Source organism: Drosophila serrata, unplaced genomic scaffold (assembly GCF_035046125.1).
Source record: "Drosophila serrata isolate PLE 108 unplaced genomic scaffold, ASM3504612v1 contig_293, whole genome shotgun sequence".
NCBI classification, from domain to species: Eukaryota; Metazoa; Arthropoda; class Insecta; order Diptera; family Drosophilidae; genus Drosophila; species Drosophila serrata.
In genome coordinates, this window is record NW_028257191.1 from 1,498,416 (window position 1) to 1,525,869 (window position 27,454).

Consider the following 27,454-nt stretch of genomic DNA (forward strand, 5'->3'; position numbering starts at 1 on the left):
AGTGAGTTTTCTTAAAAGACATAACATTTTGAAACGTTAAATTATTATTAGATGAAAATAAGGGGTGTTATAACTGACATAGATGAATTTCTGATTTGGTAGAGTACATATGTATTTATGTATGTATGTTACTATAAGACCTAGAGGTTCTAAATTTGTGTACAACATACTTATTTGTAATAAAAAGACCCCATAAATCATGAAAATCTATAAACTATTAAACTTATGAATATACAGGAGAGGACGTACTCTAAAATCTTGAGTAAAATCGAATAATAATAATTCATTTATACCCTATTTATATTTATCTCAAAGCTAAGGCGATTAATAATTACACTTTCCATTATTTTGTTTTATTTGCACGTTAATTCCAAAATTTTCTCTTTATACGAATTTGAGAGGTTCTCCGGCATGGGAGTGGCATTAAAAAACGCAATAATTTATCTTTTAATTTAATTAATTCACCGGATATTCCACAGTCAGGTTAACTCACTAACCGTAGAATTTTTAATCGTTTTTTGTTGTTGTCGACCATTTAATTAAGTTTATGTTCAAATTGCAATCCAATCTATATAGTGTTATATATGTATATATATATTTATGTATTATATATAAATATTTTAATCGGAGTGTCAGATTGACTTATAGAAAATTAAAATGTTCGCCCAGAAAAGTTATAAGCAAACTGAATATAACATTGATTAATTTCAATAAGTTCGCAAGTGCCTTCTCTAACTTTATATTTCTTATTGCTTATAAATTATGAATCCCATTTTTTTAAGATGAATGAAAACAAGTTTAAACATAGACTTTTGATGTCGCTAATCTTGTGGCAGAAGAATATTTTCGCCTCGCTGTCGCTGTAGAAAAACAACCAACTTTTCCTTGAAATACAAGACTCCGAAACTCCAAACTTGTTTTTCAAGTCGTCCTTGAATGAGTCTATTTATTATGATGAGGACACGGATCCTAAAATACTCCAAGCTTCGTTATAAAAAGCCTCAAATGACTGCTCTTGAAACTGTCTATAATGGAAATCATCCCCATTGAAATGTAAACAATGACGGATCCCATGTCAAAGATATTGCAGTGAAATCACCTTTCATTTAATATGTAATAACATATATCAATTGAATCGGACTATTAGGAAAGTAATAAACAATATGTATATATATTTTTTTACAAAGAATAAACCTCTGAATGTTGCCACATAAGAAAAAGAACATAAGAAATTTTAAAGACGAACGTAAACAGAGAATTTCTTTGAGGTTGAAAGCGGCTGGGAAATTAGGAGGAAAGAAACTTACTTTAATTTTAAAAACTTTACAAAAGCCAGCTGCAATTACTTTTCACGCACTTTTAAAACTTGTCCCATGCAACAGCAAATGAAGCGAAAGTAGAAACTTTTCTCTGTATAAAGGACTTTTTGTTAGTTTATTTACTTTAAAGTTGGGATAGTTTTTTCCACAATAAAATATGAATGTTGTATTAAAGGAATATGGGTTATTTGATTCTGTAAGTTTAATTATTTCTGGAAAGTTTTGGTATAATTATTTATGCATATGAAGGTTTATACGCTCAAAAAGTTAAAAATTAAAATTTAAGTGTGTATTTATAGTATTGTAATTAATTAGTGATTTTCCGTTCTAATTAGGTAATCAGTTTTTAAATGTTAATAGATGAAACATAGTCTGTTTTTAAAATTCATATTTGAAATTTTTGCATTATCCTTTCTTTTTTTTTTGTCTGAGAAAGTTATGTTTCAAAATGAAAATACAAACATTCACATATTCAATCTTAAACCAATACACCATTTTTTTGACTATAAGGAAATTAAGGAAAAACGCTTTTCGCACAATTCACTGTAATGGGCGGCCATTCACATAACCGTTACCCATATTGCGACATTTTCCCGAACCGTTTTTCTCCGGCATTTCCCTGTTTCCATTTCCCAAACATTACCAACGCGAAATGAGCAAAGAAAAATAATTGAGAATGTTTCCAAGTAGAATCTGTTGACAATCTAATACACAGCACAACAACATTTGTTTATTTTCCCAAATGCATAAAGAGAGAGTGCTCAGAGGGGGAATTCCTTGGGAAATCGAGGGGATGGGGACAAGAGACAAGAGAGCGACGAGGGGCGGCAACAAATTTAATTTCGTAAGTGACTTTTGGCAAGACAGGTGAAGGTGTCTATAAATATAGGCGATGTCGGCATAAATTTCCCGCGGCTAGACTGCACGCAGAAAGCCCGGGAAAATCGAGGCAAGTATCGATGAAGAAAAAAATCGGGAAAGAAGGAAATCAAAGTGAAAGAAGGCTCTAAAATGATCAAAGAACTCACGACAAATCGAATCGAAAACTAAGAGACACGCAACACAGGCGGTGGAGCACCCACATAAATAACCCAAAAAACCCCCGAAAAACCCCTTTTTCCGGCCATCGTAAAATCGTGAAAGAAGGGGCGGGAAGGGGCTGACTTGTCATTGTTAACAATGCAATAAATATAAACTACAAACTACACAGTGCAAATGCGAAATGCGAAATACGAAATACTATCAAATATATGATACTCCAAACCACACAAGAAAAAAATCCAAATAAAAATGAAAACATTCGTTCGTAAATTTTCCAGCGCTTTGCGGCATGTCAGCAATATTTTCCCTCAAGTGCCACGCCCACAAGTGGGTGCCCACATTTTTCTGGTAAATCGCAATTTTAGATTTTCCATTCGCGTACCTCTGGTTTCTAAATGCCGCATTTCGCATTTTCCAAGCCCGAATTTTCTCTAATTTGGGTCCCCTAATTTATGTCCCCATTTGGTATGAAAATAAATTTCCAGCTAAGCTAAGCTCAAATTACTTTAGTGAGTGGAATATATAGTACAGTCGGAAGACTGCAATTCAATTCAATAAAGTCGTTATTGGTTGGGAAATGCGATTTATCGTATTTATGTACTTCTATTTTCTATGAAGTTGTGACACTAAAACTATTCTTTATGGTCTTATGATACTCTAACCCAAATTTCATTAATTGGAGAGAGAGGGAGGTACAACTTTTAAAAAGACAACTATACGTGTTTTTTGCTCGTTTTTTTTTTATTTCATATTTTTTTTATATTTTTTTCTTCTGTTAAAAAGCTAAACCATAACAACAAAGATTGCAATTCATAAATTATAACTATATGTTTCTATAGTTATCCTCATTGAAGTGCTCCACCATTTACATATATGTATATGTGAAAGCCCTTAAATTAATTTTAAGAACTACTAATATATAAATACATTCTAATTAGCACCCAAAAAATATAATAATTTAAGTTAATTTTTCATCGAAAATGTATTATTTTTCTTTATTTTAAATCTTTGTTGCATTTACATCTTGACCTATAATAAAACCATTTAATATACAATTTTAAAATACAATTTTTGTCGATTAGAGCAGAATGTTTTATCACTTTCTTTTAGATCTAGGTTTTTTTGTAGATATATTTTTCATTACCAATGCATTAGAGGTTTCATTGAAAGTGCTATATAGTCATCTTGCTCGCACTTACCTTAAACCATATGGTGATGTTAATTCATTATTGAAAGCTATAATTAATGCTAAATTAATTAATTATTAATTACCAATATAGTGTCATAATACCATAACACGTTTATAAGTTTATAAAAAGTTTTACTATATATTTTTCATCTACATTTTTAATATGTTTAAATTTTGTCATGTTCCTAACTCAATAGACTTCCTGTCGACTATCTCCTGATTGTTATTTATGTGAATTTCCTTTACTGAAAATGCAACTCCCTAAAAATATATTCGGGTTCATCAATAGCAACAATGGAGGATGGAATCTCAGCTGAACTCAAAGCTGGAGACTTATTTTGTGTAGAAGATTTACGCGTTGACTGCATTTAATTGTGCTCCCTCTGGCTGGCTGGGGATTTCCCTTTTTTCCCGTTTCCTGTGTCGAAACTGCTCTGACAAATCCAAGGACATTCCCGAAACTGCTTTGAAATATGAGCGGCATTTCGTGCGGTTCTCCTCGGTTTTGCGCCCCGTAATTTCCACGCCACTTTTTTTGTGTTTTTGTTTCCTTTAACCAAAGCCGCACGCACTTTTTATCCCTGTGTCTTTCTTCACACGAAGCGAACACATCGAGAAATAAAAGCGCTTTTCCGATGAATATTTCGAATTCGACAACAAATAAACACAACAACAAATCAATTTCCTTCCTAATACTATACACAAATTGATAATAAATTCGTAGGTTTAACAACAACAACAACAGCAATATATACATAACAAACATATAGAAAGAGGAATTATTTTTATATTAGGTCTTTGTTTTTCTGTGTGTACTTTGCGGGCCAAAAGGCAGACGAGAAAAAATTGACACAAAAATTGATTTTTGTGCCTTTATCATGTTGGTCATGGTTGTGTTGTTGTTTTTCGCACAGCATCCCATTTCACCGCCCCTTATTTTCCCACCCAAATACATACATATGTATGTATATATACATATATATTGTGTGTTGTGTGTGTGTTTTTATCTTGTTCTTGTTCATCGCTTTTTATTTGTCTGCCTTTCAATTTTAGTTGTTGCTTTGTTGCCCGAGCCGCCCTTTTTCCTTTCCCTTTTCCCCCCTATCATCATCATTTGTTGCCTTGTTGTTCTTACTTCACTTTCCCGCCTTTCGTCATGTTTTCAGTGTGTTTTTTAAAGGGGGGAGGTGAGTGGCAACAAGACGGCTTCTTCCCTTACGAAGAGAGAGAAGGAGAGAGAGAGGGAGCAAATAACGGGAATGTAAGCAAACTCCGGCACACCGAAGTTTATATACCCTTAAAGATTGCATATTAGTTCAATCAGGGTCGATCCACTTTGCTCCAAACCACGAACTAATGTAAACTCTTATAACACTTATCTATAGAATTTAAATTTATTTTTGAAAACTGACTGTTTTACATTTTCCGGACTAAATTAAAATGTAGGCCAAAATTCTAGAACCCTGAAATCATGTTATACTAAAGGGAAGTATGTTTTCTTTTAATTTCCCAAATTTCTTCAATGACATCTCTCCCCTGTTCCTACTTATGTATAATTATGCAGCTAGATTTAAAATCACAGGGTAGCAGGATAGTCATTACCAGACCGACTCGACTGTTGATCAAGAATATATATACTTTACAGGATCGAAATTGACTTCATTGCAAACTGTTGTAATATATATCATATATATATATTTCTATATATTTCTAAATAATATATATATAATCTATATATTTCTAAATAAAAGTATTAATACCCTTCAAGGACATAACGGAAAAAACCAATTAAGAAAGCTACAGGTGGGTAGACTAGCCTGTAAAATACATGGAATCAATAGGTTTGGACTTAAAAAGAGATTTAGAAAATGTAAAATGTAAAATGTAAATGTATGCACGCTATCCTTTTTTTAAACACTATTTAGTATGACAATCACCGCATGAACGTAATAGGGAATTCTACTTTTAGTCAGAAGTACCATCACCGTCTTTTATATATATATTTTTGATAAACATCAAAAGCCGAGTCGATCTAGTCTTGTCCATCTGCTCCTCTTTATGGTTTTATTTATTAACATAGCTAATTTGATAATATGGGCAAACATAATTACATATGATTGATGCCATTTAAAAAATAGATTAGCTAAGTACCAGTACCATGATTAGGATGGCGATAGTAGTCCCTTCAAGCACACAGTGCGTATGAGTAACACCAACACTGCGTATGAGTAACACCAACACTGAGTATGAGTAACACCAACACTGAGAATGAATAACACCAACACTGCGTATGAGTAACACCAACACTGCGTATGAGTAACACCAACACTGCGTATGAGTAATATCTTATTAAAGTTACAACTTTAATATTACAAACAATAGCAATAGCGAATATTGGTTAAATATACAATTACCTACGTTTTTAGATCATACCTATTAGCAATTGCAAACAATATCACATTCTTTCTCAATTTGCACATTTTTAAAAGAACCAATTACAGTATAAGAGTGCTGCTCAGTGAAGAGCTTTTCTAAGGAAAATTACGACCCCCTTTGCACTTACTTGGTAAGAAAAGTCACATCGAGTCGTCGAACCGTTGACCGCGAGGTCCGGATTTTTTATCCTTTTTGATACCATTTCCGTGTGATGCTACTACTATTTGCCGCCCCTTTTCATTTTATTCTTCTCCTGGCGCTGGGGCTTAGAGGATTTGCAGGCGTTGTCGTTGTCATCGTTTCTGTTGTTGCTCCGTCGTTTACTTGTGGTCGTTTTCGTTGTTGTCATGTAGTTTTGCCTTTACGATAAAGACATTCTTCTTTGAAGGCTCTTTGCTGTGGCCCCTAATCAAAGGGAACTTCTTCCGGCAGTGTCCTGGGCGGGGTAATGTGTGTGTGGCGGCGCACGTCATAAGGATAACAGAGTTATGCAGCGTAATTGAGAGAGCGCAGGTCCCATTGAAAGTCAATTAGTTGCTGTGGCCACAGGACGAAAAGGACGAGCCGAACATAAGGCCAGAAACAGCTGAGGAACAGACGAAAACGAAGGTAATTTTATGTGAAACGTACATATAGCATGTACCTAAGCATAAAAGTAAAGTTAGTAATACATTAACTTTAGGCAAATCATGTTTTAAGATTATTTCCTGACTATAAAATTAAAATAATCTGAAATGAGATATCAGGAAACTACGGCAGGATGAAACGTGAATAAGCAAAAGAGTAACAGACTCGAAGAGAGAGAGAGAGAGAGGGGGTCAAAGGACAGCAAATACCAACAAACAGAGAGAGGCAGCCTATCAAATTGCATTACCCTGGCATATTCAATGTCCTCGCACAGACACAGACACCGACACAGACCAAACTAACACTCACTCGCGAATGCCGACACTTCGTCGAGTTCATTCTCACCCACACAGCGACATTCTTATGGCTTTCATTGTCATTTTCAGGAAAAAAGGGACGGGTGTATACCGTTACTTCTGACATTCAACAGGCGGCCGAGCGCATTGCCCTCCCCAGTTTTTCCTTGTCCTGTTTTTTTTTTGGCAATCAAGCAGGCGTCGCTTGCTCTTTGACATTTCTTCCCTCATTCCCGGGTCCCTTCTCCTATTATACTTTCTCCCATTCGCCCTTCTCTCAGTCCTTCATTCTCCTTTTTCATTTCTTATTTTCTTCTCTCTTCCCCTTCTTTCCCTCTTTTGCCATCCCTTTTCTGTTTAGGTTCGCGTACAATATGACGACATTTGTTGCCCGCTGTTTGAATGAATGCCCCTTTCACACATGTGTGTGTGTGTGTGTGAGAGACACTCGACACACACAGGCACGCAAATCGAGAATCGATAAGTTTTTAGTCCCCTGTTATCCCGCCAACACAATGACCTCGTAGATAGTAATCGATAACAACAGTGTGTGCATGTCAAATCAGGGGGGAAAAATTAAGCAGACCGCATCACAAAAATGCCCCTTATTCCCGGTAAAGAGTAATTAAACCTCCGCCAACGTGCTATAATCAATGGGAATGTATTAATAAATCATACCTTTTGCATTTATCGGTAATGGATATCACATATCGGAGGTGATCGACCATTTAAACTGCCACAATCTTGGACAATAAATAATACAATTCAATGGGACTATAGGGAATCTCTTGAAGAAAACGATTCCATTGCATATCTCCAGGGTTTTCATATAGAACTGATGCAATATACTACACTTTGAAAGTATTATTATATTTAATTATTTAGCTTGCAAAGTATATTTTTTATTTTAAGAAAATATTAAGCAATTGATGGTAGTTTTTTAATAAAACTTATCAATATTAATTATACATTACTGGTAGATTTTACAGATAGGACCTTGTATATGCGACTATTTAATGTTGATTATACAAAAATGCATTATCTTTTCATTTGTAACAAGAAATGATTACATGCTTTATATACTTTTGCATATTTTTTCAGAGTTTTATGCGAGACATAAAAGAGAAAATGTCTTAAACAATTAAATTCAGTACAAATTCCATTTTATTTTTCTTCTTGTACTTTCCGCTGGGGCAACAATATATGTATTTTTTGTGATCCACAGAGACGGCCATTAAAGTAGACCTAGTGGGTGGTACATTTTCCATGCGTGCTCCCCATAAAGCATAAGCATAAGCATTGTTGTTTTGTTTTCTTTCCATTTTGTCCGGGACTGGGTAACACAAATTGTTAATAAACCATACAAAATATAAACTGATTGCTGGAGTGCTCGCATAAAAACTTGAGCCCGAGTTTTAGTGCATAGAGAAAAATGCGTATTGAGAAGATTAAATAAAATATATATTAAAATTTAATATAATGTAATGTTCAAGTAATTTATTTCACTCGCTCTCAATTCATAAAGGTTGAAATTTATATTATTTAAGGATATAGTGCATGGATGTATACATATTTTCTCCAACTACACACACACACACTCACACACACTCGGAGGCACATTCGTAGAAAAGTGTCGCACTTGAGTGAGATTATAAATAATAAACTTATGGGTAGGCAACTTGGAGGCCGGCTGTGGGTATAAATAAGGAAAATAAAATGGGGAAAAGCAAAATACAAAGCCAACAAGGATCTAGTGAGAGAGGCAGCAGGGGAGGGAAGTGCTGGAAAAGTGGAGAATAAGACCCAGATAAAGGACAACAACAACATGTCTCCGCGCTTGTCCCAAGATATTGCGTTTGACATTGTAATGAATATTAACGCCCACACACTTGCTGCCAGATAAGGGGGCGTGGCTAAAAGTTGAAAGGAGACCGCACACTGGACGGAAAATATTAGAAATATGACAATTAATAATGCCAATAAGGCATCAATTATTTTAAACTCAAAAGTAATATAAAAATCAATTAGGTTTGAAGTAAATGTAATATTTTTTGGTATGTGTATTAAAGGAATCTTAGGAATCTTACTCTTAGGACTTGAACCACAATCCGGAATAAGTATAATTCTTAAACCTTTGACTTATATTTATATAAAAATAGTTGCCAGAACAAAATATCTAGCAGCGGTATTTTTTCTCAGTGCGTTTGGAAGGAAGAGGTGTTAGACCTGGGAAGCAGCTCCTTCAAACTAGCGGACCCAACAAAGGCTCTTAATATCGTTAAGCGAAACAATGACGCCGAAAAGCAACGAGGACCAGCAACACACACACTCACACAAAAGTGGAAAAATGAAAACTTAATGAAAAATACGATGAGGAAGCAAGAGCCACCAAACGAAGAGCCTAAGGACAAGAACAAGTCGAGTTTTGTTTACACAAAATGCTGAAAAGTTTTGCACGACGATATTTAATATTTATCAGCAAAGTTTTATCGGATGCCGATGAAATTAAAATGAAAAGGTTAAAATTGTAAATTATAAATTCGGAAAGTCAACAAAATACCCTGCTCTTAGCTTAGTACAAAATATTTAGTAGAATACCCAGTATTGAACTTGATTTAAAACTATAAAATTATTTAAATATAACATTGCATTTAGCACATACCTCTATTCTCCTTTAAATACAGCTCCAAATAATGTGTTCAATTCAACAGAAAAGAAAATCATAGAAATAAACCTTTTAAGGAGTAAGGCTAAAGTAAAGATCGTACCTTTAAAGGCCAAAAAATTTGTATGATATGTTGTTTTTAATTACAACACTTACAGTGGATTTTAAAAATAAAAATCAAATCACCGTTTTTCAAAATATATCTGCTTTTAGAAATGGCCAGTCTTTATATGTTAAGAAATTTCGATTACTTTTTTTGGAAATCGTAGAGGAGATTGTAAAACTCTTAACTTAAAACTGTAAATGTAAAACATAAGACAATGAAGTGTTTGGAAAATCTCCATTTCTGCTAAAAGCCACAATGGGGTGTTGCTCAACATTTTCCATGCTACATTTCTTTCCATTTTCCAACATTTTCTTTTGCTTTCCGCCCAGTTTAATGTTTTCACAAACTCGAGCATAATTAGACAAAGTGAATTAGCCTTGTCCATGTTCCTTTTAATTTCACCCACAATGCTTTGTACTGTAGTTTTTCAACTTGGTTTTTCTTTTTCCCAAAATAGAAAGTCGACAATCTGAAATCAGATAAACTTAAAAGATCTTTCTATGGGTAAAAATATGTCTTAATGACAGGAGATCTTTTTAAGCAAATGAAATTTAGTATAAATTAATAAAACTATTAACAGATATGCAACGAGCATAGTGTTTTAGGGATGGTTTCTCTACTTTGGCTTAAATATTTTTACAATTTTTTGTTACTTATGACTTTAAAATGTATATTATTTAAAATATAGTAATGTATGGTTATTTTTTTTAACATATTAAGGATCTGTTAGGAATTTATATTCGTACAATCGTGCCCAGATTTTCAATACTTTGTATATAAGTGTACACTATTAGCCTTGGGCACACTCTCGGTACTCATCTTCAGTATGTGGACGTCCTTCCACAGTTGGGGATATCTATGCATTGAGGAAATTACAAGGTCGATTGCGATTGGGATAACGATAACGATAATGTGCTAGCAGCATTGAGTTTGCTACGCCCATTAGTTGCATAATTAGCGAGCCAAAGAGGAGAGCGACCTAAAGGGCAGGGGAAAAAAGGGAAAATCACGTGGAATGTCAGATTCTACACTGCTAAAAATAACATTCCTGGCGGGAAATTTGCTAGTTAATGATTATATATTATTATTATATATTATTATTTATATGTGTATAAATAATAAGTTGCTATTACGATTATGTGTATATTTACACTAAAAAATAAAATTGAAACTGAATTCAATTGTATGGGGAATCCCCTAAATATAATTCTCAGTGCTTCCCATAGAAAATGATATGTATTCGCCCATTGAAAGCCAGGGAACGTAATCACATCCTTCCTACGGTCGCGTATCCGAGACTGGAAGCTGGCGATGGAAGAGTAACGCAAAGCGGAATTACCAATAAAGCGGATGGGTGAGAGAGAAGAGAATTGGAGAGAGGAGCGAGTGTGGTGGGCGGGAGAACTTGGATGATAGCGTGAATTTGACATTGTAATCTTTTAAATCGTAATTAAAGGTTAAATCTCAATTAAAAGTGCGGGGGATGTTCTTCAGAGAGATTTTTGTATTTGACTGCGGGCCGAATGCCAGCAGATTAGGTGTGGGGAAACCCGGGGAAAAGTCGGTGGGAAAGCTGGCGACTACTGGGTGCTGATGGCAGTTTGGCCGACATTCCGACTTTGCCATATAAATCCAAACTTATCTGCAGCAATAAATCAGTTTTAATGCGTTTCTTCGTCATTCGCGCCGCTTTTTGGCCAAGACAAAGCCCCCAAGGAAAGGGCAAAAGGTACTGATAAATTGATGGGGCGGGGGACAGAGCCTTAACGGAATTGTTGGCGAAAAAAATGTTGCTGCTTCAGTTGGCTTTATGACCTTCAAATCGGATCATAAAATGAAAACGAGTTGAAATGTCCATAACGATGAAGGGAGAAGACGTTGGCGTTGGCCATAAAAAATTGGGCCACAAACAGCTGGCAGGGAACGTAAAATCCGACAATCTAAGGCATCATAAGTAAGAACTGAAATGTTGTATTAATTACAAAGCTATTATGTTTCAGATTTAACTGATCATTCACTTTGGGTATTTTCAAATATTTATCCTGCATTCCATAAATAATAAATAAATAATTAAGTGGTATAAATATTTCTTATTAATTGTGTAGGATATTCTACCTCCCTACTCCCTATTAAATAATTAATACACATGTTCACACATTATTTTGCTCACAACTTTTTGACAAAATTCCAGCTGACTTGTGTTTCTTTTTTTTGCACAAGGATTCACTCTTTTCCGCTCATAATTATTTTTGTGTGTATCAGCATTCATTAGAATAATTTTGTGCGCGATGAAAACTTTAGCGTAAAAAGCAAATGTTGCCCAATTCGTTCCTCTTCCGCTCCCTCAGCCTCTTCCGTTTCGCTCATTCCCAGTTCGTTTCGTCTCATTTCGTTCCCCGTTGCCTTAAATTAACGCAAATTTCTCTCCTGTGTGTGTGTGTGTGTGTGGTGTTTTGTTTTGGGACTTTGGAGAAACTTTTGAAATTTTTATGACGCAAGTTTATTTTAAAACTTTCTGCAAGCCGACGCCAGTAACAGCAAACAAACAAAAATAAAACAAAACACAACGGAACTGGGAGGAACAAAACTGAACAGAACGGAGCGGAGCTGCAAAAATAAGGAATAAATAAGTTTGCAGCTGATTCCCGCAGGCTTTCACAAGCGGGAAAAGGAAAGAGAGAGAGAGAGAAAGTGGGAGAGAAGAGAAAGAGAGTGAGAGGCAGAGAGTAAAACTTGCTGCTCATTGTTTAGCTGTTGATTTTTTGAAGCTCTTTGCTGGCTTATTATGTGACACATACACTCACGCTATAATGCACTGCAACAAATTAAGTGACATTTCCAATTAAGAGGATTTAAAATCTTGTAAGACCTTTATATATCCTTGGACATTAAAATTTGATCATAAAAATGCTTTATTTCAAACAAAAGTTAAATATAACAGACCTCAGAGGAGAGATTTGTATGTATAAAACATCATATACATACATGTGAATGTAAAGAACAGGAAATTTTTGCTAGTTTTTATAGGATGTTATACAATCATCATATAAATATAATTCCATTTTAATACAATAACAATACAAAACATTTTAAAATCCCTAACAAAAATTATGCACACCTAAGGCCTTAACGTATATGTTATAAACGATCAACTAATATTATATTTTAGTAAACATATACAAATATGTATAATTTTTTTTATCATATATTATTGAATTCTAAATGTTTTTTATACTTTGTATATTAATTTTTTTTTAATCTCCATTTTACTTATACAGTTTTAAGTTTCTTATACATTAACGGATCTTTGCGGGTTTCATCAAATTAATACTAAAATTCTAGAACCATTAACCAAAATTCGATGTCTTATATGAATCCCCATGTCATCTATGTGATATAAAGTATGATCTTTCCCCGTTCCGACTTACATACTAAAGAGAGTAGAAAGAATAGTATCTACAGATATCTCAAAAATTAGGAGAGTTAGCACTGTCATACAAGCATGGTTAAATCGAATCGGCTGATGATGCTGATCACGAATATACTTATGAACATATGTGCCTTATGGGGTAAAGAATTACTCCATCACTGCGTTTAAACCTCTGAAAGGAAGAAATAATAAATAACTAGATCACATTGAAATTTATATACAAATATTGGGTTGCAAATATATATATTAAATGTTTTGTGTTATTCTTCTTTAATTCAATTATGCATATGTGTAGTATCCATATTTATTTCCAGTGCAGACACACTCTCTGCCCGGGGGAAAAGGCGACGGCGGGAAGGCGGGACTGTCACAGTGCCAGGAGAAATTGTAAACTTTTTTAATTAAGGTAAAGGAATTCGCACTGTCTCCACGCCAAAACCAAATCGATTTCGAGTGTGCCTCAGCCAGTTTTCCCTCAATTTTCTTCGTCTTTTTTGGCAAACTCCCTGAAGGGGCCAAAGAAGAAAAAAAAGTTCTTGTATATTTATAAACACAACTTGAAGATTATATTCCACTTTCTTTGGAACAAAATAAAAGCGATCTGGGGAAAAATTTCAATAAAACAATTTTTTAGCCCGTCGCTGACAGCCATTGCCCTAGGCAAAATGTTTGTGCTTGGGGCCAGGGGTATATTTAATAAGCTCTCCAAGGTGAGAGTAGATTTAGACTTAATAACATTTAATAATCAAGTAGCTGTGTCTTTTGAACTGCATAACTTTGATGTGCTGGTAACTCTAATGGATGTACATGTGTCAACATGCTCCTTATGCATTCCGCCATGGTAGATTTAACTATCCTTCAATTTTAATTTAAAGTATATAGCTTTATGTCACAGTCGACTATAGCTTTCTTAGTTTCCTTAAATGTTCATAGTTTTCGGTTTCCGAAGGGTATTATAATTTAACTCAGAATTGCAAACTTCAGTGAATGAGTACCAGCACCAACAACCGAGTCGATCTAGCCATGTCCGTCGCTTCATTCATATTCAATATGTGATAATATGTAGGAATGGAATGGGGTTTTCAGACCAGGACCTGAGGAGAAATACAGTTTGATGTCCTTGAGACAATAGAAAACATGGTCTTTATATGAATTATAAGCATATAAATAGAATTTGAATGTGGTAATATTTACGAATAAGATACGGAAACAGATCCTATTCGTATTCGCTTTAAAAAGCGAAGAATTCCTTATGATTTAGGTAGTTTTTATATCATATGCAACTAGAAGTCTATAATTGTATCAAACAATCAGAACACAAAATTGAGGCAATATTGAAGAGAACAAAAAATATCGCATCCTATACACAAAACAGATATATAATTATAACTAATTAATTACCATAACTTTTTAAGCAATGAAATAAATGTAGCACAATTTTAAAACATCCAAACTGTTGCATTTTAAATGTCAGACAGCCTTTCAATTCAAATTATATTGTGGCACTCGAAATAGTTTGGTTGGTTGGAAAATCAGAAGCCAGACTGTCAAATTGTCAGCGCTCAAAATTAACTATTGAAATTTCGAGTTTCGCTTTGGGTTACACATTTTGCTGTGAGTTTGGGTGTGGATTTGGGTTCAGGTTCGGATTCGGATTCAGGGCGTGGTAATTAGGCGTAATATATGTGTGAGTTCTGCAATTGACGGGCAACCATTTGGGAGGACAGGGCGAGATGCCAAAATGAAATGACATTCATCTGTGCAATTTTGACAGCATTTTAATGTACAGACAGCGCATAGATCTGTGCTTCAATTTATCTGCAGGCGAGCAATTACAAATGGAACAAAATAAATATAAATTTAGTTTAAAGTATATTCAATTTACCAGAGGCTCGTTAACATTACGGTTTTGTAAATATTTAATGTAAGGATGTCTCTACGGACGGGGCGATCCTCAGCGTCACGGAGTTCCTCCCAGAAAATGTATTAATTTTGAAACGCCAAGATATAAAAATTAAAGTAGTTCTGTTTGTGCTATAAAATGCCATTCGTCTTGCAGAATGATATTTATAGAGAAACCATCCAAACAGATTTATATATATTTTGGAGCTCCAAGAGGAGATTTTACGCTTTGCCTGAGGTCTTTGGGCTGAAACATAATCTAATTTATTATTATTTTAATATATTACATAGGGATTATATGAATTTTATGTCTAAATGTCAGAGTTAAATCTAAACTAAGTTGATCTTTTAAAATTACTTGGTCACTGTAGAAAGAGAACAGAGATGCAGTTAATTAGAGCCAAGTCCTTTGCATGTCCTTTAAAGCTTTAACACTCTCACGTGTCACCGAAAATGTCGAAAAACTTGAAAAGTTCACCTTTCCCTCTCTGAGGGCCTTTTTTATGACCCACACACGCAAATAAAAACTGGGTAGTTAAATTAAAAATTCAGTATATGTCAGAAATATCTTCCTGGGCATTGTGCGGGTAACAAGACCAAAAAATATAAGAAAAAAGTAAATAGGCACAAATCCAGCAAAAACCTGGAATGTCAAATGAAGGCAATTCTAAAAATAGCAAATAGCTCAGAGGGGAAATTCAGTTCGGAAAACACGCAGAAGCACATACGCACAGGTGTAGTCCGGGAACGGAAATAGGAACAAAAAAATTGGGTCAGTTCTTCTAATAAAAATATAATATTAAATTAAAAATCTCAAAATAAAATAAATTTTTGCTCTATGAAATTCACTATTGTGGAACTAATTAATTTTTTATATTATAATTATATATTATATAATTATAACAAATAAAAATTGTATTTTTAACATTTATTGGAGACACATTGATTGAAAAAAAGTCGTCAAAAATACTGAAATTAGTGAATGCAGTATGTAAAATCATGGGCTCTTATATTTTATAATCACAAATAATTAGTATATCTTAAAATAAATGCCAACATCTTCAAGAGTAAAGACATCAAGTCAATTATAATATTTCATTCCTATTAATTATTTGATTGTTTCAACGAAAGTACCTGTGTTATATATTATATGCACTGCACAAAAAAAGGACTATCTACAAAGTCAGTTTCAGATAGAACAGTAAGCAAAGTAACGGTTATACGGGCATACATATCACTATGTGGAATTTGACCCGTTTTCGTGGCCAAAACTCATTTTTCGCAAGTATCCAAATTTGCGTATTTTCAATGATATCATGTTATGAATTGATCAAACTGCTATGTTACATACCCAAAATGTTAACTTAACAGTTCAATGTTTAAATAACAGCTGTTAAAGTCAGCTGTTGCAAGCGAACACCACGGGCTGTCTTATAAGTTGACTTTGCGGTGCAGTTTCAAATTGGCATATCTCTGACATAAAATCATTAAATAACCTAATTCAAACTGAATATTAATTCTTCAGGTTATTACTATGTGTTGATACTAATATGTTGCGTGTTGCGTTCGTATTTTTCTAAAAATTTGTACATTTAGCAAGTGGTGTCCATTTGTCACTTTTGGAAATAAAGTTGAACTTTCCAAAGGGTTTTAAAAAAAGGTTCAAATTGTATCAGCGAGTGTCCATATACATTTTGTAGGTTTGTCAATTCTGAATTCAAAATATATAGGCTCATTGTGCGTTTTTTGCGGTCGTTTGCGTAATTTGAATTATTATGGAGCAACATCTTGGTCAGAAATGCAGAACTGCTAGTAGTTTGGCGTAAGCAAGGGAGGTTCAATTTCTCCGGAAATATATTGTGGAATAATCAAACTCCGCAGAATATAAGATTTTCTTAATCGTTAAAACTGATATCGACGTTATGGAAGACGACAATACATATTTTTTTATAATAATAATGAAATTGATGACAATGATGAAGTTAATAATTAATATGTAGAATAATAACACCAAACATAATGATGTTCTTAAATAACTTCTACATTTATTATCCGATCTGAACCAAATTTACAGGACACATTTAAAATAAGAAAATCAGGCTGATTCCAAAATTGGGGTCTCTAACTTGAAAATGGCTTTAAATATTAGATTTTTTTGATTTCTGTGGGCGGAGGGGGGCGTTGACACTCCCACTTTTCTAAAATAGCTTCCTATAGTCATAACCATAACTATATAAGAAACCAGCAGTGAAAAATGTTAATAATTTCAAAAATTTTAATTTTGGCCACGAAAACGGGTCAAATTCCACATAGTGCATATGTAGCTGGATCGACGTGGCTGATGATGTTGATTGCAGTGAATTTAAAAAATGTATTCTATTATTTTCCTACATTATTTCAACTATAAATTGGTTACCTTATTAATTTAAATTAAGTTTTAAACAATTTAAATTACTTATTAACCAAATTCATATATAAACTTAATATAAACAAATGTTGTATACATATTTATATACTTTAAAGACTCACAATTTGTCTCCTCTACGTTGCAAGAATCTGGCTTAAATTATAATTACACTTACAAAAGTACAGAAATTTAAAATTAACTAAATACAAAATTATTATCCAAACATTTAAGAAATGTCCTGCACAGCTCATGCTTTAATTCGGGGCTTTAAAGTCTTAAATTCGTGAAACATATGCCCGGTTAATTAATATATTAAATAACGCTTTAAATATTGACTTTCCCATAGACACGATGTCGTAAGTTCGCTTCAAAAGATGTCTCCTTAAGGCGACGCCACTTGCCGAGAAGGATTATAGTATGTAACCTCCTCCACAAGGGTATTAAAACGCACAGCTTGGCGTCAATCTGTTGTCAAAAGATACTCCAACTGAAAATGAGACAAAATGCGAAAACGTCGCAGCTAATGTCACGACTGCCAGATACCTTAAATAGGCATCAAGATGAAGCATTGTGGAAGTCTTATTTTCCTCTTTCAATTATCCTGCCAGGGTAGCAAAAGTTGGGGCGGGTGGGTGAAAAGCGATGTGAAAGATGTTGAACTATACAATATGTTGCACAAAGCTCGTATCTCGCAAATACATTCGCCAACGCCTTCGCCATAAACACAACGTCCATTGTCCTTTGGTTTTTTTTCCCATTCTCTCCCCTTACCATGGCCAAGAAGTAGTTGACTTTGAAGTGATTATCAAAGCTTCTCAGCTCCATTTCTCAGTTTCGCCCCTCATTCATTACATCTCTCCCATCTTGGACATTACCGGGAATGAAATTGTTGACTATTGTGTCCAAGGCTTATAGAATTTGCAGGAAGCTCAACTGCAACGGGGCTAATAGAACCCAAGGTTGCCATTTTGTACTCCATGTTCCCGGAATCCTTAAAGGACTTCCAGGATTACTCACTTATCATTTATTGATGTTTAGTCTTACGCCTTAAAGTATGCATGAAATTGGATATAAAACAAATAAAAGAGAACAATGTGCTCGAGTTATTTTCGTTTCTTTCACCTGCTTCTCGATAACTCTAATTAAGGTACATAATCATCATAATCATAATCTGTTTACGGAATTATAATTGGTACTCGGAAGGAAACTCTGTTCTATAATTACTCTCCAAACGATTGCTTAGGATACGGTCTGGTTCTCGGTTCAAATTCCCGAAAATTCACTCGAGTCCTTTTCGCCGAAAGCGTATTTATAATTACGCAGTTTAGCTATCCTTTGAGTCCGAATTTTCCAATTTCCAAACTCCAAAATTTAAAGGGGTCCTCGCGGCACTCAAAAATTCAATAAATTCCGGCAGCAAAGTTTGATTTCGTTTCGTCTAACCCCCTGCAATATACATACATAACTAGATATATATCACTGTCTGTATATATATATATCGAGTTTCTGTGTATCTATGGCTAACAATTTCATTGTCCTCGACAGATCCATGGCAACTTTTTTTGCTTTATTTCACTTTTTTTCGGCTCGCCTTTTGTTCCTGAAGGGGGGAAGCTGCTATAAATAAAACTTTGGCGATGTTTCGTGTGCGTCAGCAACAAAACCCTCGGACTGGAGCATCCCCCGAAAAGCACGGTGTCACCATCGAGTGGCGACCCTGGCCACCCTCATCAATTATTATTTCATAGAGTTAATGCCACATACGTATACGTAATATAATTTCTAGCGCAAAGTCTCGGCTACCACGAACTGCAGATGCCCTCGCAAAGTAAGCGCTTAGAGTGACCATTAACCCATTTTTAAACCCTTAAATGAGTTTATTAGCTCAATAAGAGTGCAAACGGAAGAAAACTTTATTTGTTTATAATATTCTGCAAGCAGAGTTATAATTATATTTATAAGCATAAATTTAATGCCACACGAACTGCAGATGCCCTCGCAAAGTAAGCGTTTAGAGTGACCATTTTGCTTAAATGAGTTTATTTACTCAATAGTTATTAGAAAAGGGAGTGCAAGTGGAAGAAAACTTTATTTTTTATAATATTCTGTAAGCAGAGTATTAATTATATTATAAGCATAAATTTACTCGCTCTGTTCCGTCTTAATGAAACATACGTATACGTAATATAATTTCTAGCGCAAAGTCTAGCCTACCACGAATTACAGATGCCCTCGCAGAGTAAGCTTTTAGAGTGACCATTTTTAAACCCTTAAATGAGTTTATTAACTCAATAGTTATTGGGTAAAGTGAGCGCAAACGGCGGAAGACTTTATTTGTTTATATTATCCTGTAAGCAGAGTATTAATTATATTTATAAGAATGAATTAACTCGTCTTAACTTCATTTTCCTCGTAGTTTTCTTCGCTTTTCTTTCCATTTATTTATTTTTTCTGTTGTTGTTTCCCGCGGAGGGTGTGACTGAAAATTGGAAACCGCTGAGAGTTGACCTCTTGAAGCGTCCTTAATCCACTTTTGCCCACCTTTATCTGGCCTGACAGCCCGTTTCGTCGTCCCCGACTTGCGCACCTTTTGTCGCATTAGCTTCATGAGTAAAAGTAAAAAGGAAAATGTGGAGTGCCCGGGAAATGGGCGGCACTAAATTAAAATGAATTAAAAAGCTTGGTCTTAATTATACGGTAATAATGATGTTTCGCATACCTTCTTCTGCTTTTACTATACCCTTACAGGGCATTATAACTTTAGTCAGAAGGTTGCCACGAAATGCAAAAGTCATTTCAGAACTTATATTTAAATTTCAGAAACTGATAATTTGGGATACTGAGACATGGTCGTTTCAATAGGCTTTATCATGAGGAGTTTATTTAGCAAAATGTTCAATGATTAAGAGTTAAGGAAATAAATTTAAATGTAATGTCTGTAAAATTCTTGCTTTATAAATATCTGTGTGTAATCTTGGCATATATGTACATAGTTGAGTCCCGCATTATGTTTAAAGAAATCAGCCTTTAAGACCTTGAATTACATAGGCGTAACTTCTCCCAATAAGAATTAAACATAAATCAATTCAAATTCTTTTTACATTAAGTTTCTATATTATAAAGCTGCAATAAGATAGATATATAAAATTAACTTATATAAAAACCAAGAAAAATTAGCACAAGTTTGCTGTTCTATACACATATAGTAAGTTTTTCCTATCGTTTTCCCATTCAATAGATCCATCAAAAAATCTGCAAGGGTATTCAAACGTCGGCTTCTCAGTGTTAACTTTCTTTCCCATTTTCCTTTTTGAGCCACAACTGCAGCACAATCAGCGAAGCTTAAAACAAAGGAGACGAAATCAGAGCTGTGCCAGAAGCAAAAGCATTTATTAATTGACTGGGTCAATTATGTGCGCAAAAATGCATCAAAGTTTCCAACAATGGGCCAGCAAGGGGTTAACGTGAGAGTGGGCGCAGCATGGGTTAAAAGGAAAGCAGCTGCAGGCCAATTCAAATTACTGCCAGCCTAATGGGTTTTCGATTTGATTTCATAATTTTGCCTTCGTTTACAGGATATGCACAAGGAATGCCCGTCGATTTGGTTTCTGGTTGGTTGGTTTAATATAAATTTAAATGTTAAATTCTTTTTGATTTGGTAAAATTTTTTTTAATACATAATCTGTTAAACAATTTAATTTCTACAACATTATCAGCTTTAGAGCAATTGGTTTCATTCATAATTTGAAATTTAGGAATATGCTTTAAGGCAAATCGAGAGATTAATAGCTAATTTTCGTATTTTTTTAAAGTGTTCCAATGAACTTTCTAGTATATGAACCCATAATATATACACTTTTCGTTGGTCTGAGTACTTGCCTTCGTGGAAATTGAAAGAAATAAGCAACGGCTGTGTAAATAATTTTTTTGTTTTATCGATTTGAACTCGCTTCTGCTGAATAATTCCAAGTGGACGCAACTATTTTGTATGGCTTCATTGAATACCCGGGCACACCCACCAACTAGGTCACTCAGCTCACCCCCCCCCCAGGAGCTCCGAATCCCAACTCCTGATCCCCCGATGCTGTCGGTGGAAACCCCTTTGACAGACACCCGAAGCATTGACCTTGCCACATATATTTTATGGGCGGTCATATGAAAAAAACCGCAGCATTGCAATTTTTAACAAAAATGTAAAAAAAAGTGGGGATAGCATTGGCTGACCATGGTATCCAATACACTTTATATAAAGGTAAGTGATAAGGACATTGTTCGGTTTATTTTTTTGCTTCAGTAATACATATACTAATGCCATTAGTTGGTGCCATATGTTATATGAATTTGATGCTTCTTAGTGCAGAAATAAAGGAAAGTAAAATATGATTACAGATTGCAGAGGCTTTTATTGGTTTCATAAGCTATATAGAGTTCTAAAATGGAATTACATACAACGTTTTTTGAAAAGGACTTGCTTGTCTGTATCTTGAACTCTGCCTCGTTGACTGTCTTCATAAAATATTGGTAGAGACTATATCTAGTTGCAAGTATCTTAGAGATACAAATGTACAAACTGATAGAGTGGCAATGGGGGTTAAGTGTTATGGCCATTGTTCAGTTGATGGCAATTAATGGTCAAATGTTGCAACCCCATTTAACTAGGCCAAGTTGCCAATCAGCTTGTCAGGTTTCCAATATTGCAAATAAAAAAATATATATTCTCTATTTATACCATTTATATAAACCTCTTTAATTCTCAAAAATATTAGAGTTTAAAAACTAAACATTAAAGTTCTTTTTAATATAAATGGAAACACATTCTGATAATCTAAATGTTTATTATATTCTTGTTTGTTCAAATTTAATTAATATTATTGAAATAAACTAGAAACCCTTTGTGATTGCATACACAATAAGCTTATTGCTCTCAGATATTCTAGTTTATATAAAAGATGGGACTTTTTCTCCCAGTGTGTCCTCTTCACCAGCAGTGATCCATCCATCACATCAAAGTTTCCCATGTAAAAACAAAGAGGAAAAATATAAATTTGCGGAGACCCAGGGGCAGAAATTCAATTATGGCTCAACATGTTGGCACAGCGTTAATTCTTGAAAATGATTCGAAATTGCAGGGGAGAGAGTAATGAAATACCAGTTTTGGAATCCCAAAGAAGGAAAACACGCTATCATAGATTATTGAAAAATATTTGTATAAAATATTGAATTTAATCCCATCAATACAGCTTGTTTTTCCAACTGATTATCTCTCAAAATTACGCACTCAGAATTGCATTCAACTTGGAATTTTTATTCTCTGGTTGATTATGCAGTTCGCAAATTGAAATTAGAAACGTAATTGAGTTTTGCGAAAACCGTTTGGCATCAGTTCTGACACTTTTTTTTAATTTCTGCTAACAATTGCGATAGCTTTTTTCTATTTTGCCCCCCATTTTGTGGCTGCGGTCAGAGCTGGGCTCTGAATTATTGCTGGGGGTTTAATAAATTTAATTGCAACACCCAACTTGTGTGTATTCAATTATTCAGGCTTGTTTTGCAAGAAAAGCCATAGTTGTACACACATTTATTTATTTGTTTGCCTATTTCTTTTTCGCAAACAAACAAAAAAGCACCTAAAACTTGTCATCGACTTTCGCTTTTCCGATTTGTGTGCGATTCATTAAACATATTTATGACCGCCCAGACACCTGTCCGGCCGTTTGACCGCAATGCCAGCAAAATAAATAATATGCATACATAAATAAATATTATTAAAAACACAAAGACCATGGGCGGCGGACGGCGGGTGGCGGAGCAAATGTTTTTAATTTCCGCTAAAGGATCAACCGGGATAATGCAGCGTCCATAAATAATGATTGGCAAATTATGAAATGGCCAAAAGCAAATGAGCAGCAGAAACCGCGTTAATTGCATACCAAAACAATGCAGAAATCCAAAAGGAATTCAGCATTCAGCCAGTAACACTCACAATGCCGGGAATTTATAATTGTGCCGCAATAATTACTTGTCACACTCGTAAAAAAAATATTTGTCCATATAGAAGAAAACTCTCCTTTAAAACTAAGAACCAATTTCTTGAAGTAAGAAAAAGTTTGCATGAATTTGGAGTTAAGTAAAATCAAGGCAAGTCATTATAAATACAATTTATAGGCTTATCCTTTTTATTTTTCCAAAACTTTCAAGAGTTGTTTTTCTGAGTTGCTTCGAATTAAATCCTGTCTTAATTTAATTTATTTGTGATTTTTTTTATGAGTTTAGGTGTTACCGTTTGGTTCTGATTCCCACAACAATTTACAAATGTTATGAAATTAAACAAACTTATTATTTACCTAAACACTAAAACCGCTTTATCTTTATTTAAGATCAATGAGCCTATAATTCCCAAAAATTACTTATGTAATGTTCCTCTGAGGGGGAATATCTTATTATTTATCAAATTAGCTAGTTGTTAAGCCTTTATTATTTGATATAAAAACAAGCTAAAGAAAATATATGTCTTTATTTCAATAACAGTCGCAAGTAATTTTGAACTGTTCTTCAGAAGAATATTTTAGTATTCTTAAATATGAACAAAAAGGTCTTTAAATAAAATTGGATCAATTTCACAAAACAGAGGTTATTAATAGAAGACGATTTGTTTTAATATTTGAAAACTGTTGCGTTTTAAGACTACAACAAACTGCATTAAAAATTAGTTTTTTAAAATGCTACCATTATTATACCAAATGTTTTAAAACTGATGTTAGGGACAAATTGATAAAATTGCAATGTAATTCGAACTTTGTGTTCCTTCATTTACTTTATATGTTTATCCATTAGAGAAGTTAAAAATATTGAGAAAATGTGAACTTGTATAATTTTGATATAATTTAAATACTAATAATTTATAAAACAGTAACTTTCTTTGGTACGATAGACTTAACTAGGTGAGATTCAGATATTCAGATCCTAAATAAATAGCCAAAAAAGTTAACATTCCTATTCCTCAGAGAAAACCTTTCTCTTGCTTCATTTTCCCCGTTTTTCACGGATTTTATTGACCAAGTTCCGCTTAATTAATCACTAAATGCAAAGTGTTTGCTTGCAACTCCATTAAAAGGCGACTTGTTGTTTGTTATCCTGGCAAAAAAAAAGAACGAAACGAAAAGAAAAGACAATAAAAACAACTTCCAGGCTGGCGCGTAGTTTCAATTGCTAAAGTGCTGAAATTTTCCTCTTTTCCATCCCTGATCCTTTCCCTTCCCCTGTCCTGTCGCCCCAAAAGGTTCATTGTTTACGCGATGGAAAAACATCTGACAAAAAGTAAAATGCAAATTGCTGAGCCATCTAATAAAGAGCTTAATGCAATTAAAGCAGGCAAAAACGGGGAAAACCAGGAAAAGCCGGGGAAAAAAGCAAATTAAATATATATATATATATATAATATATATACATATGTAAAGCGAATAAAGAGAGAGAGGGCAGAGGCCATAAAACAATGCCAAAGTGGGCAGATAAAGGCAGATACAAAGGGCGAAACAGAAAGACAAACAATAAAATGGCCGACGGCTGCGGCTGTCTGAAAAGCGAAAAGCGAAGAAAAGAATGAAAACGCAAAATGAGCAAAATGGGAACGAAAATGGAGAGTGCGGGAAAGCGTCGGGAAATGTTTAAACATTGTTCCCACCACGACCTCTTTTGCGTGGTCATTGTTGCTCAGTTTATCCATTGGCTTTGATCTCGACTGTGTCTCGCCGCCTCAAGAAATCAGACCGGCGTGTCCTTGACGCCATTATCTGAAGCGGTTTCATTTCGCCTTCATAAAAGCCACTTCCCTTCACATACACTATATATGGGGGACAAAATTAATTCATTGAGTATCGGTTTCACAATCTTATGTATACTATCGTAACTGCATATAGTATTCTACATCATCCTGGAATAGATATCGGGAAGTATCAGAAAAATTCGCACAAATAAGTAAAATTTAAATAGTCTATTCTAGCTGGTTAGTATATTTTCATTTCTTATTCAAAGTAACTAAGTAAACTCCATATTTAGTCTTCCCGATTCCATATAAATATCATTCGAGTTTCGCTAAAATCAAATACATACCATTATTTAGCTAGGATTATCCAAATATCAGTATCATCAGTAAACAAATTTTTTACATCACTACCTAGTATTTAAGCAATCGGGTTTTTTTTAGATATCATACTTTTTTAGAATGGTAGTATCTATTTAATTTATTTTTTATTTGAGTTCTTTGGTAAAATTGTATTTATTATTAAATTTATTAAGGAATTTCTTAATGTTTAAATTTAGTAAAGTGTCAGAGCCTTTGTGAGAAGCATTTGAAATTTTAAATTTATTTTCTGAAAACCGTGTTTGGAAAGAGGGTTAGGAAGCGGGTAAACCTATTTTTCTCAAATGTTTCAGGCTTCTAAACTAAAATTTATTTTCTATAAATTACCTAAATATCTTTAATATCAGATAAATAGTTTAGATTATACCAGACTTTAAGAAAACCCTTTGGTTTTTTATTTCTGATAATCCCATTCACATGTAGGGGTCACCTTTTTTTGAGAGTGGTTTCAGGAAGTAAGCTCTAACAGTTTCATAACAGTAACAAAAATTTAAATGCTTCTCCAAGTTATCATAATATGTTAACCAAAAAACGTTACAGTTTCTCAAGGAAACATTTATTAAAGACCTTATTTTTTGGCCTGCTAAGTGGATGTAACCCTTTAACTTTCCACAAACTGCTTGTTTGAAATATTTTTAATGTTTTTATTCGCATACCGTACCGGACATACACTGTGGCCAGTTTATCTTTCCCCATGTTTCGCCACTTCTTCAACTTCCCTCAGCTTGTTTGTCAATTTGTTTAGCAGAATATTTGTTGGGTTTTGGAAATAGTTGCAGAATGTGGTCATATGTGAGGAAGATGAGGAGGAAACGAGAGTTCCGGCAACTAAGAAATGCCATTGATGGCGCACGTTGCACGATGGAATTTATGGAGTGTGCGAATAATCCAAAAAAGAAAAAAAATAGTTTAGGGTAGGGGACTTTTGAATATTAAATTAGTTTCCAAATATTTACCCAAGTAGTTGCAAACTTTCATATTCCATATCTATTAGAGAGCTTATTTATTACACCACTCCATCTAATATAATCTGCGATAAATCGTTACCAGTTTGGTCCATCAAATAAGGTTCTTCTCTGATGATGACCGTTCCGAGATTCATTCAATATTAACGTGATATTTATGACTTATGACATCATTAGGAGCAAACAACAAATTAGTTACGGATAAATGGAGCAAATTAACGTTTGATATGGAAAACCCCAAGCCCAAAGCTCCATGCAACATGCTCCAAGCTCATCGACTCCGAATCCCAGTTATCCTGGGTCTAATCTTTGCCCCAGCTGGCAGTGCGGCCTATTCAAATATTAATTCGCATATAAAAGTCAGTTGGACAAGCTCCATAAAGATAAATATCTAAATAGCTAAGTAAATGCAGGTCCTTGGAGGCAGATAGACGGAGTTTTGGGGGCTACTGCTGCGAGTTTGCGGGGAGCGCACACAAAAACCCGTAGAAGACCGGTTTCCAGTGGCAAGCAAGGACACGGCACACACACACACAGCTCCTTCAAAAGTTAAGTGCCCGCCACAAAATAAGCCAAAATACAGATGCCCCGGAGCAGTGCGATGATGATGCACAGGACAACTAAATTTGCTCGGTAGTGCAATTATTACTAATAGGGCTAATAAGCACGTCTTAAGTGCCTCGCACACACATAACACGAAGCTGGGAGCTGGGAGCTACAAAGAAATAATGTGATAAACTCGATTAAATTTCGTTTGGCAATAAAAATGCGCCATCATCACAATTGCAAAAGCAGGAAAAAGCTGGAGCAGGCATGAATTGCACTTTAAGGATATCACAATCACCCACACCGGAGCCCACGCACGCACTCAGAGCCACCTAAATTTGACCATTAAGGTCGCCACAATGACGCGGCCCGTCAACGCTTGATG

At 34.5% G+C, this 27,454-nt stretch overlaps 1 protein-coding gene across 1 annotated transcript in view; it reads left to right on the plus strand.

Moving 5' to 3' along the window:
- The window catches only part of LOC147643105 (uncharacterized), an 80,931-nt gene that overhangs the window by 29,151 nt on the left and 24,326 nt on the right, over nt 1-27,454 (plus strand). The window lies entirely within an intron of this gene.